Source organism: Coregonus lavaretus (assembly GCF_964263955.1).
Source record: "Coregonus lavaretus genome assembly, contig: SUPER_35_unloc_2, whole genome shotgun sequence".
Taxonomy (NCBI): domain Eukaryota; kingdom Metazoa; phylum Chordata; class Actinopteri; order Salmoniformes; family Salmonidae; genus Coregonus; species Coregonus lavaretus.
In genome coordinates, this window is record NW_028167180.1 from 1,187,264 (window position 1) to 1,201,167 (window position 13,904).

Consider the following 13,904-nt stretch of genomic DNA (forward strand, 5'->3'; position numbering starts at 1 on the left):
CCTGCATACGCACACACACGCTAGCACACACACACAACTATGTGTGGTGGGATTATAAATGTTGTATTATAGATATGTAGTTGTGTAATAATGTTAAATGCACTGTTTTATTTTAATTTTAGTTTTATCCTTAATTTGTTTGGACCCCAGGAAGAGTAGCTGCTGCCTTGGCAACAACTTGTGGGGATATTTAATTTAAAAAACTCATACAACCACATCATTTGCACTTCCCAAAAACAGGTTGAGTAAAATATGTTTTCAATGTTTCAGTCTGTGTGTATAGTTTTATTTTAAAACACAACAATATTGAAGGTCCAGAATTAGGACTATATCCTAAACAGAGGCAGTTACATCAGCTAAAAGACTATGTTGGCTGTCATGCAAATAGCTAATGAAAACATCAGGCAGTTTCCCGATGCTCTTGAAAGTTAATGGGTTTTCCAGTGGCCCGGTCTGGGTTTCCATGTTTCCTAAAGGTGATACAATTAGCCAAGACAGGTGCATTTATCACTGAATGGGCATACATATTTGATGACATGCTGTAATCACAAGTGACAGACAGGGACCTGAACTGTTGAATCAATTAGATTAGCTTTATTCCACACTTCTTTTAAAACATACAGCAATACAATTCTATATAGAACATCACTAAAACGTATTTAAACAACTGTTTTACAGGATGAAATACAAGTTAAAAGATGATTTTGATTAGTATATAAATCATTTTTGGGGGTTACATTTTGTTAGCAATAGGTTGGAATTGTGAGAATGAGGTGATAAGAAAATCACAACAAAAAGAAAATGCTCCCCCTGAAAGCATGAAGGGCTAAACTTTAAAAAAAGAGAACGTTGGTGACCAATAGAGGTGAGTAGAGGCAGTAGAGAAGCTCCGTGCCAGACTGGTTGATGGTGAAGATCTCCTGGTTCACCTGGACCGAAGGGCCACCCGCCACCAGCCACAGGTACCAGGTGTTGGTGACCAGGCCCAGGTACCAGGTGTTGGTGACCAGGCCCAGGAGGCAGTTGAACACCTCTGTTCCCAGGTAGACTGGCAGACAGGTGGGCCACACCCAGCACCAGGAGTCGTAATAGTTTAAACCTGATGGATTCGTGAAAATAGGAGTTTGGGTCCTTCATTGTTGCATGTTCTCTGTTAATTTCATCTCTGAAGAATAGGAAGAACAAGAGGAAAGATAATTTGTTGATCTGAAGAGGTTTAACACTTAATGTAAAACGCTAGTTTTATCATCACAGGAATTAAGCGTAATTACTCAGAGATAGACAATGTTAATATTACAAATTGATTGAAGTTACTGTGGTTTTACAGGACATGGTAAGAATTTGAGTTTCCACTGTACCTGCTCTGGCTTGTTCTTATCAGGGAAGAACGAGTGTCTATAACTCTGTCCAGGGGTTGGGACTTGGCTCCTACAGTATGCTGTGAAGAGTGCTCAAAACAAGATCGCATCTAGACTAGCCTATATTTCACGTATTGACTTTTGAATTGACATGCATCTACTTTTCAAATAACCAAAGTTTACGTCAAGTTGTTCCAAGATTTCTTCCAGTGTGTTTGAAACATAATGGTTTTCTAGGGGTGTGAACTGTCTGGGTTTAAATGTTGTATAATGATGACGCCATTAGCCAAGTCTCATGCACAGTCAGCCCTCATACATTTCTATAACATTATGTAATGTTAGTGACAGACAAGGACTTACATTCAAATTACAACATAATATGAAGAAAAAGGCAATCCATTACTTAATGCTAATGCTAAATGAATAGGTCTAATCCAATATCTAGCCACTAGGGGTGTAACGATTCGTTTTAACAACGATTCGATTTGTATCACGATTCGTGGTTGTCGATACGATTCAAGGACGATATTGGTTCATTTAGAACGATATGATCCGAAACGATTCAGTGACTTGAAATCGATTCAGTAACCTTTTAGCCAAAAATTCAACCAGTGTGACTGAAATAAATACCTGGTAACCAGTTGCATTTTAATGGCTGGCAATAGTCTTGATATTTTTAACAGTGTTTCATGACTCCATGCAGACCATCTGGTATTATGAAACTTACCAAAAGTCTCACAAGTCCGTCTGTTATGGCCTGTGCGGTTCGGTCAGCACCCAATTCAATCAGTCCAATAAAGTCCGAAGTAAACTCTCCGTTGCTGGACACAGACACAATGTAAACTATTTCCTGCTCAGTTTTTGTGATGTCCTCAGATCCATCAAAAAGCATTCAGTAAAGGAACATCCTAAGAATAGGAAGACATGGGACGTGCGTGTTTAGCTTTATGGAAAGAGAAAAATATTAAACAGAGCTTGCCGCTGTTCTTCATTCAGCTTGTCTCGCCATCTGGCAAGTGGGCGACTGGACATTTATTCTCGGCTAGCTTTTAGCAATGGCTTGCGCCACATTCGTGTGCTCCTTGCTCTTTTCATGTTTGTCAAATAAAGGATGGTTGAAATTCTTTGAGCCTTTATAAAATGCACCTGTTTTGTCTGCTAGATGTGGATTTGAGCGGCAAATCTTGCACCACATTTCAGTGCGCTCATCGTTAGCTTCAAGCCACTTTTCCGAAAAAAGTATTTTCTTCGGCTCTGGCTCTAGTTGGCGTTTCTTTGTAGGTGGCGAAACGCCAAAGAAGCTGCTTAATGTCTGTTGCTTTTTGGACATCCCTGACAGTAGTTGACAAGCAACATGTCATGTGTAAGGTTAGATGAGAAGATCGGTCAAGTACGCAAAGGCGCGTAGTAACACAAGTGGCATTACGCATTCCTGATTTTTGTCGCGCTTGCGTATCTGCGTACCAGTTATGTGCACCCCTGCATATAAAGTCTGACGTGCTTAAATCCAATGGGTTATTTCCTAGTATCGATACAATCGATTTATTACATTTTAAAACAATGTTAGATCGATATATGTTGTCCAAAAGGCCAACTCGCCGAGCACAGATCGATGTAGTTGGATCATATGAATATAAATCGATACATCGATGTAGTAGATGGATCGTTACACCCCTACTAGCCACCCTATCATAGTAATAGTTGTATAATTAATAAATCAAACCAACATTCACTACAAATGCTAAACAAGCGATGTGGCTTTACTTAAAAACAACTCTAATGCTAACGGGATGTATCTCACAAAATGCTATTGCTACATGACACCAAATTAAAACAAAAACTTTATCAAATAAAAGATTACACATTATTCTACGCATTTGCCACATCTAAATTGGTTTCATGAAATCATAGGTTTTCATTTTAAACCGTCATGCCAACAAATTAAAACAATCAAAATGATTTATCAAAATATAAAATATTATGCGCCTAGGCCTTGTCTATGTATGTTCAAACTACAGTTGCAGGCACTAAGAATTTAGTCTGCGCCGCAGCATTGGCAGAACAATTTTAATTACATTTACTGGAACGCACTATCGTCTCCTAGCGATAGTTTGTCACAGAAAAACATACTTTTAGTGCCCGCAACTGTAAGTCTAACGTAACTCTGGCCCTCTTCGGCATGGCAGCCTTCCCTCTCTGTTGAGATGCAGCAGGGGTGAGATCATTACACTGAAAATATTAACAATCAATAATATGGGGAAGACATTGCAGTAGTAGTCAAGACTAGATGACAGGGTGGCGTAACCAACAACCACCGGGATGGAGCTCGCCAAGATGATAACCAGGTTGGTTAAGACGATCCCAAAAGCTCTCATCTTGTGTGGGTCTGTCGTCCCCTGTTTCTTCTCTCCCCCACTCCCCCCCTCTACCTCTCCTGGACCAGGCTGCTTCAGCACACGCAGGATGAAGAAGCAGCAGAGAGAAATGACGGCCACCCCAAGGCAATAGACACTAATGAGAACATAAGCTGCGGCTTCTTCAGAACCCCTTGAAGTGATAGGAGAACATGCAGAAGCGAGTGACAGCAGCCAGACCACTGTTGAACACGCCACCCTGTACCTCCGGAGCCTGTACTTGAGGAAAGCCACAGGTTGGGCCACCGCCAGGTAGCGCTCCACACAGATGCAGCTCTGAAGCAGGGGCCTGCAGGTCCAGGTGGGGTAATACAGGACATAAACAGTGTTCCGTAAAATGACATTCTGGCTGAGTAGGTAGCTGACCATCTCAAGGAGACCCTGGACCCAGAACACCAGCTCCACTGCAAACAGGTTAATTGAGAAGATAACGGTGGGTTTGAGACCTCCAGAGAGACTTCCACTCAGAGAGAGCCAGAGGCACCAGACCAGGGCTGGTGTCCCCAGGAGGAAGCACAGGGTATAGGCAGAAAGGCAAAGCACTGGCTCAACATAGCCCTGGACCAAGCAAACATCCCATCTGTCAAAGTAAGTGTGGTTTCCTGAAGAGGCATTCATCCTTGTGGAACAATATCCGAGCCCACTGAGATATGAGAGAGGGGAGATTACACGATTAATGACTTTATGTTTTTATATATTGTTTGCAAAATACTGATGCAATATACTGATACAAACATACATAAAAATAACTTGATATACGTAGGTCTACTGTTATGTCAGTCAAAATATTGTGCATTGTCTCAGAAAGTCTGAATGAAAACATGAGATGTAAAACGGTTAGTCGAAAATCACGTACTCAATGATGTTAAAATTTAAAATAACGTACCTTAGTTGGTTTGGCAACTAGAACCTTGCTTTGAGATATTCGTAGTTCTCCAACCCAGATGTACAGCACCTACATGTATGAGTGATTTTAGACATAGCTCTCTCTCCTGTATTCTTCCTAACAGGTCACGTGTTGGATTATTTACATACACACACCTGTGGGCGTTGATGAATTGAGCAGCATTGCATGATTTGTTTACAGCAAGTCATTATATTTGACTAGAAATTCTATTAAAATGTCTCGTGAACAAAACACTGATTAACAAAATGCATATGCTGTATGCTCGCACATGCACACACACACACACACACACACACACACACACACACACACACACATACACACACACACACAGATAGATGCAATTTCAACCTGCTCAGGGATTTGCATTTTGGCATTAGCAGAAATGGAAGCATTATCACTCATATCACTCAACACCTGTCTGTCCCAGCCACAGGTTAGCCCAGCCACCTGCAAGGACTGACTCTTTCACCTTACATAATCAAATCATATGGGCTTCAGACATACACAGTATTAGTCTGTTGTTTGAATTCTGGATCTCTCTCTAATTGCATAGCGCCTACAGTATAGATTTGTACTTACAGGTAAACCATTTGTGATATCTTAATAAAAAAAGTATTAATTCTTTGTTTAAACACACCATTTCACAACCAAGTGAAAGTATTTATATGTATTATTATTTTTGATCATGATCTAAAATAGTCACATATCTTTAGTGCTAATAATACTAGCGTGATAATACTATATAGAGAGTTAATGTGTGAAATGTGCAGTTAGTTTTAATAGTATGGTACTATGTTGTAATTCAATAGTAAAGTAATATTATGTAGTCTAGTAAGTAGTAGGTTGTCATTCAGTTGTGGTTATGTGTATTAAAGAGTGACTGTCCCTAAAAAGCATCTAATCCCTTTTAAAACTGCCTATGTGGCATCAATTTGTTCTAAACATTTATTTGTTGTTTCGTCGCCCCCAACACCTTCAAAGGACGACCGTTTGAGACTGAAAAGCCTCATACGGATAGGCCAATGCTTTCACAGCCAAAGTTCTATGGTTTGTATGTCCTGCCGAAAGACCCAATGCGGGATAGGTGGTTGGAGTTCGTCGTTCCCCAAGTCTGCACCAGTAACGCTAGCTTGGTGTGCAACGACCGTTGGTGGTGAGTAAGACTTTTAAACAGGTCAACATTGACAAGGATGCAGGGCCCGACGGATTACCAGGACGTGTACTCAGAGCATGCGCTGACCAAAGGCAAGCGACTTCACAGACATTTTCAAACTCTCCCTGACCGAGTCGATAATAATTACAAGTTCAAGCAGACCACCATAGTCCCTGTGCCCAAAAATGTCATGGTAACCTGCCTAAATGACTATCGCCCCATAGCACTCATGTCTGTAGCCATGAAGAGCTTTGAAAGGCTGGTCATGGCTCACATCAACACCATCATCCCCGAAACCCTGTTATCATTTTATAATGCTAGCGAGGCAGGCTAGCTCGCTAGCTACACGCTAGCTAACTTTAGCCTACAAGTCAGATTTGCAAGTTAGTTCATAGCTCATAAAAGTGTATTCTGTATTGTCTAGGGCAAAACTAAATAATGGATGCAGATATGGTGGTAGCTAACTGATGTTTGAGTCTAACTAATACAGTGAACTAGGAGCAACAAACCGTAACGACGTCATCAGCCTGAATCTAATTAAATCTGGAGCTACAGTCAGTCTACATCTGTAAAGCATAGATAGGGTTTCCACTAGTTACCACAGCCACATAATTACATTTACTATCTCATAAAAATTCATGAAAACAAAAATGTGCTTTTTGGTCTTAATTTAATGTTAGGGTTAGGCATAAGGTTAGCAGTGTATTTAAGGTTAGCGTTAATGTTACTGTTAGGTTTAAAATCACATTTTAAGAAGATAAATTGTCGAAATGGTGAGGAACCAGGAGCTGATCTAAGCTGCCATGCCCATCAATGGGGCTCTGGCAAAGACCTTACACCCAGCATAACCTCTTGCCTGCTCACCAACGGCCGTCTATGGGGAGAACAGAATTAGGTAGTTTAGTCTGACCTGTTCAAACTTCAACATAGGATATGTTTGTTTGTTAGATATTACCTATCCTAACTGCCATTGGTAATAGAACAGTGACTGTATGTTTTCACAGATGCATCCATGGAGCGGAACTTGGGGACTTGCAAGATGATGTGATGGAGTCCTGACCGACAGACAGACAGACAGGCTTAATACTGACGTCTCTGAATGGAGAGAGACCTGGCACTCAACACATCCACAATGTGGGACTGAAGGTGATTACTAATAATACAGTACAGAAGAAATGCCCAGTATTTGCAACACCCTTTTCATTCCATGTGTCACTGATGATCTCTGTCTCAACTCTGCCTATGTCGACAGTTGTAGAGGACTGTTGATGCTTTTGCCAGATCCCAGCCTTGGTCATTTGATGGGGAGACCATAATTGGGTAGGTTTTATCTGACCTGTTCAAACTTTAGCATAGTACCTATTTGTGTGTCAGATGTGACCTATCCTAACTGCCCTTCAGCGGCTGCTCGCCCATTAGGGCGTTATGGGTGGCGTCCCACTTGCGATTGGTAAAAAACAAAACAACGTGTGAAAAACATATTGAAAAAACACAGTTATACAATTGATATATACAGTACCAGTCAAACGTTTGGACACACCTATTCATTCAAGGGTTTTTCATAATATTTACTATTTTCTACATTGTAGAATAATAATGAAGACCTCAAAACTATGAAATAACACATACGGAGTCATGTAGTAACCAAAAGAGTGTTAAAGAAATCATAATATATTTTATATTTCATTTTCTTGAAAGTAGCAACCCTTTGCCTTGATGACAGCTATATATATATATATATATATATATATATATATATATATATATATATATATATATATATATATATATTATATAATTCATGGATTATGTTTAAAATGCTCATAAAAGTGTGGTAAATGTGTACATTTTCCTCTTTCAAAATATATTTTTCAAAACAAGCTGTTTAGTTATTTACTACTCTGCTCCTCAGCGACTGCCAGCGCTAGATCTGCCTCTGTCTGTGGGCGCTAGATCTGCCTCTGTCTGTGGGCGCTAGATCTGCCTCTGTCTGTGGGCGCTAGATCTGCCTCTGTCTGTGGGCGCCTCTGCCTGTGGGCGCCTCTGCCTCTGTCTGTGGGCGCCTCTGCCTCTGTCTGTGGGCACCTCTGCCTCTGTCTGTGGGCACCTCTGTCTCTGTCTGTGGGCGCCTCTGCCTCTGTCTGTGGGCGCTAGATCTGCCTCTGTCTGTGGGCGCCTCTGCCTCTGTCTGTGGGCACCTCTGCCTCTGTCTGTGGGCGCCTCTGCCTCTGTCTGTGGGCGCCTCTGCCTCTGTCTGTGGGCGCCTCTGCCTCTGTATGTGGGCGCTAGATCTGACTCTGTCTGTGGGCGCCTCTGCCTCTGTCTGTGGGCGCCTCTGCCTCTGTCTGTGGGCGCCTCTGCCTCTGTCTGTGGGCGCCTCTGCTTCTGTCTGTGGGCGCCTCTGCCTCTGTCTGTGGGCGCCTCTGCCTCTGTCTGTGGGCGCACAGGGCTTCCAATGTTGCTTGAAATGTGTTGCCAGCTATTTGGTATGAGGGGGAATTGCCCCAATGAAATCGCAGAATTTAGCATAAATTATAACAGTTTGGTCTATTTCTTGGTCAATTTTACCAGCTATCTAGCTTTGATAAGCAGTTTGCTAGCTAGTTAGCTCCCATGCAATGTCAAGTCTTTCTAAACTCATATCTGACTAACTCGGAAATATGACGTTTTTTTCAGAATGAACGTTGACTGGCTAGCTCATCATGCTTTGTGTCATTATGTTAGCTAGCTATCCCCAGTTAGATCATGTGTTTTCACTGATTGCGTCTGCGTGATGGTTGCGTTCTCCCTTGTGCGCTCGTTCGTTCATGAGCTGGCTGCTTGTTCTAAATAGCATAATCAAATCTCTTCACAACAGTGGCAACATGTCAAGCAGTGGTCATTTGTTTTTACGTGCAAAAGTGAAATAGGTGTATTTATCCAAATGTCCAAATGCACAGATCGCTTAATAGATCTTCTCAAATAAACTACCGGTAGTTTGAAAACTTCACATCATATTTCTGTCACGCTGCTTTGTAGACAACTCTAACCGTCTCGTGCCTCGGGTATTCATCCAATCAGCGGCCGCCGCTGCTGCCATTGGTAATAGAACAGTGACTACGTGTGTATGTGTTTTTTTGTATGTGTTCACAGAAACATGTATGGAGCCAGCACATGGAGACTTGCAAGATCATGTGATGAAGTCCACACTGACAGACAGGCTTGATACTCTAAACGGAGACCTGGCCGTCGGCATAACATTTTTACTAGATACAACTTTTACTTGTATTGTCTTTTTCTATTATTGAATTGAATGTTATCAGTGAATACGGGGAGGGAGAAACCCTGTGTATTCTGCACTAGGATCAGGGACCTCCTGTTGTATACGGGACAACACACAGGAAGGTATGACCACTCTGACACAGAGCTGCCAACTCTCACGCTTTCGCCGTGTGACACGCGTTTTTGCCTGTTTTCACACGCACTCACGCCACACATCCAATTTCTCACGCAAAAAAAATCGGCAGAGACTTGTTCGTTCCTTTTTTCAAACTCCCTGACGGTAGATGGCGCTGATGAGCGCCACTGAACCATATGCGCTACACCCCAAAGTTAGCGACAGAAAAAGACAACAGGAGAAGAAACGGTCACTACCTCAATAAGTCTGATAAGAATCTGAGCAGAGACTAGGTATGTAACAATGAAATGTCGTCCAATTGAGTACTCACTCTCTTAAACTTTAAATCTTGAAAGGAATTATTTGTTTGTGCGTGTGAACATGATTTAGTGTGGTGAATGTAAACTCAGCTGATTTCGAACAGGTAAGATGTATTCCAAAGAATTTAACATAAATACAGGACATGTGTGCAATAGAAGTAGACTTGTGCAGACATTCACTGACCCCATGACAGAAGTGTACCTGCTGTTCTTCCAAGCCACCGTACCAACTTTCACTTCTTTCAACTTGCTGCTTCAGAGAGAGCAGTCATCAATATTTTTGTTACATGATGAGGTGGGATTGGATTTTGCAGTTTTTTTCCATTCTGTGTTTCTTGCTGATATCTGCAGGGATCCTCTAAAACAGGTTTCATCTACTATTTTTGTAAATGTCTGTTATAGATGGTGAAATTCGTACGCAAGCTATGTTCCAGGTTTATGGTTCCAGCAGCTCTGCAGTGCCATGTGAAATTGCCTTTAAAGAAAAGGCAGACCATTTACCAGGTTAGTATTTGACTATTATTATGATCAAACACTGTGATATGTGATATTTAGCCTTGTACCTTATACCGATATGCTGTATCTGTGACAGGAAGAAAGTTGAACATTGGGTTCACAACCAGGGCTAAACTTAACAGATTACTCGACGAGGGTGACATCACACCACAGCAGGTGGATTCATTCCATGAAGCTGTGTTGTGTTTCCTGACAAGTGCTGTGGACTATGCACTTAAGAAGCTGCCACTGGAAGAGCCTGGAAGAGCCACTGATCAAGCACGCACAATTTGTAGATGTACGGCAGAGGGCTGAAAGTGACATCGAAGATGTCCTGTACTTTGTTGAAAGGTTCGTTTTTTTTCTCTAATTATTGTCTATCATCTTAGCTAAAATACCCTGTGTTTTATGATGAGGTGTTCACTCCTAAACTGCACATTAGATATTCTTATGTGGCTTCTCCTCAAAGATGTGTATGAACTGCTGCTGGTTGATGACTATATACCTAAAACGTAACAACTTGTAACTCTACTTTCATAAATAGGTTTCCCCATCTCCTCCCATACCATGGGCCAGAGGAGCATGACCTTCTGGGTGAGGAGTTTCTAAATGATCAGACCATGCCAATGATATCCCTGCAGGACGAAACTGAAATGGAAAGCTTCTGGGCTGAAATGGCAACCCGGAAGCATAAGGTAAACATTTTTTCCTTTTTTGTCTTTCCTTTTGGCAGGTGTGGCTTGGCTACATCTGTTGCTTAAAATTGTTGCATGCATATATGTGTCATGCATGTTGCAAATTATGCATGTTTTTATCTGAACTTTGTTAAAGGATAAACCTACAGTATACTTACAGTAAAAATCAAGGTATGTTTTTCCATTGTATTTTAATGCATTTTCCATAGGTGACAGGAGCCAAAGAATTCGAGAGGCTTGCTGCCGTCGCCAAGCTTGTCCTGGTGTTGCCCCATGCAAACGCAGATGCTGAGAGGGTGTTTTCAGTTGTGGGACTGAACAAAACCAAGAGAAGAAACAGCCTAGCATTGGATGGCACCCTGTCCTCAATAATGACCATAAAGATGGCCAATCTGGAGCCCTGCATCAAATGGGACCCCCCCTCCGATATCATCAAGGCCACCAAGAAGGCCACAGGCCAGTATAACCATGCCGACAGATCATAGACAAGAGGCTCATTTGAGATGAGCCAGGTCTGTGCAGAATCGATCACCGGCGATCACCGCCCAATGCATGCTGGTTAGATTTGTGTCCGACTTGATCCCGACTTTCTCTGACGTCATGCACACGTGGGCAACGATAACCTCATGAGATCAAGGCGGCCGCAGTTCTGAGACGCAGGCCGTGCAATTGCTTTTCACCGACTGCAGGACCCAGGCGGACCCAGGACAAAATCTCACTCCAAGGTTTTTTGAAAAGTTGGCAGGTATGCTGACATGTTTGCCAAGTTAGCCCTATTACCGCCAGACAAAATGCCGATAGGTACAGTATCTGAATTGGCTGGGAATGACAATGAAAGCTAAAAGGTGCACATTTTTATATTAGCAGAACACTGCTTCTATGGTATAATGTAAAGGGTTGTTTATTCTATATGGACCTGTTACTACATCTGAATGTTATCAAAACACTTAGTTTAGAATATCTACATAAATTCAGCAATTCCATTCTTCTCAAGTTACTCTGTAGGCTACTTACCTATTCAAAAGCTTCGTCTTGCATCTCACCATAGATCTGCCTGTAGTTATTGCTCTCAACAGGGAAACAGCTGCGGGCAAGGTTCTGATAGATGGGTGTGTCTTGGTGGAGGCAAGGAAAAGAAACCCCCACATCAAACCACACCCCCAAGACAATTCAAGCTTGGCTTCTGTCATGTCCGCCAGCATTTCTTCAACACGGGGTCCCCTCAGGGGTGCGTGCTCAGTCCCCTCCTGTACTCCCTGTTCACCCATGACTGCATGGCCAGGCACGACTCCAACACCATCATTAAATTTGCCGACGACACAACAGTGATAGGCCTGATCACCGACAACGATGAGACAGCCTATAGGGAGGAGGTTAGAGACCTGGCTGTGTGGTGCCAGGATATCAACCTCTCCCTCAATGTGATCAAGACAAATGAGATGATTGTGGACTACAGGAGAAAAAAGAGGACTGAGCATGCCCCCATTCTCATCGACGGGCTGTAGTGGAACAGGTTGAGAGCTTCAAGTTCCTTGGTGCCCATATCACCAACAAACTATCATGGACCAAACACACCAAGACAGTCGTGAAGAGGGCACGACAAAGCCTATTCCCCCTCAGGAGACTAAAAAGATTTGGCATGAGTCCTCAGATCCTCAAAACGTTCTACAGCTGCACCATCGAGAGCCAATGTTGCCAACTCCTCAGTAAGGAAAGTAGCTATTGGCTGTCCTAAAAGTCGCTAGAAGTCGCTAAATGACGTCATCGCCTAATTTGCATAATTTGCCATGTGCATGTAATTGTGATGGACGCTGTAGGAGAGAGGGATAACGTTGTGGGAGAGACAGAAAGTGAGTAAAATGCTGCTCGAGGACTGTGAGTGCTTTGGGACGGGGGTGTGGCCCCCACCCCCACGGCAGCACCCGCTGCTCGTTGAGAAGAGTAAGAACGATACGTGCTTTCACGTCAGAGTCTCCAATAACACCAGAAGAAGTCGCTAGATTTGTCGCTAGTCGCTTTTTTGAAAATATGTCGCTAGAGGGGTCTGAATACTCACTAAATATAGCGACAAAGTCGCTAAGTTGGCAATACTGTCGAGAGCATCCTGACTGGTTGCCTCACTGCCTGGGATGGCAACTGCAGAGGGTAGTGCGTACAGCCCAGTAGATCACTGGGGCCAAGCTTCCTGCCATCCAGGACCTCTATACCAGGCGGTGTCAGATGGCCAAAAATTGTCAACGACTCCAGCCACTCTCGTCATAGACTGTTCTCTCTGCTACCGCACAGCAAGCGGTACCGGAGCGCCAAGTCAAGGTCTAAAAGGCTTCTTAACAGCTTCTACCCCAAAGCTATAACACTCCTGAACAGCTAATCATGGCTACCCAGACTATCATATAACAGCTTAAATACAATGTTGGCTGTCATGCAAATAGTAAATGAAAACATCAGGGCAGGTCCCGATGTTCATGGAAGCTAACGTTTTTTTCCAGTGGGCCTGTCTGTGTTTTTATGTTTCTTAATAATGATACAATTAGCCAAGACGTCCTTCAGTTTATCACTGAAGGACAATACATACTTGATAACATGCTGTAATCATTAGTGACAGACAGGGACCTGAACTGTTGAATCAATTAGATTAGCTTTATTCCACACTTCTTTTAAAACATACAGCAATACATTTCAATGTAGAACATCACTCAATAGTAGAGAAGCAACTGCTATACAGGATGTAATACAAGTTAAAAGATGATTTAAAAAAGTTAAAATATTTATTTTATATAGTATTTTTGTGGTTACAATTTGTCAAACCAAGCAAAACAGTCAGGAATAGGTTGGTGATAGTAAAATCTCACAATGGATCTCCCTGAAGTCACTTAGACTAACAGATATACAACGACAAACACAATGGAAATTTCACACATGCACACAAAATCAACATTTTACCACACCAAGATGACACGTATCTAGACTAGCCCATATTTGATGAAGGTATTGCCATTTGAATTGATGTGCATCTGCCAATGTTAAAGGGATAGTTCAGGAGACCATGATTCTATTTCCCGAGAGTCAGATGAACTCGTGGATACCATTTCCAGTATATGTATCTGCGTCCAATATGAAGGAAGTTAGAGGTAGTTTCACAAGCCTATATTAACTAGCGTAGCACAAAGGCTGGAACTCTTC

General features: G+C 42.3%; 1 long non-coding RNA gene across 2 annotated transcripts; it reads left to right on the forward strand.

Annotated features, from left to right (window-relative positions):
- Positions 1–10,336: 10,336 nt before the first annotated feature.
- LOC311110265 lies at positions 10,337–10,985 on the forward strand. Of its 2 annotated transcripts, none has more exons than XR_014610696.1 (3): positions 10,337–10,377; positions 10,571–10,721; positions 10,938–10,985. It is a non-coding gene; the product is annotated as an uncharacterized lncRNA (long non-coding RNA). The 2 variants fall into 2 exon arrangements; XR_014610697.1 differs by having other exon boundaries at positions 10,931–10,978.
- The last annotated feature ends 2,919 nt before the right edge of the window (positions 10,986–13,904 follow it).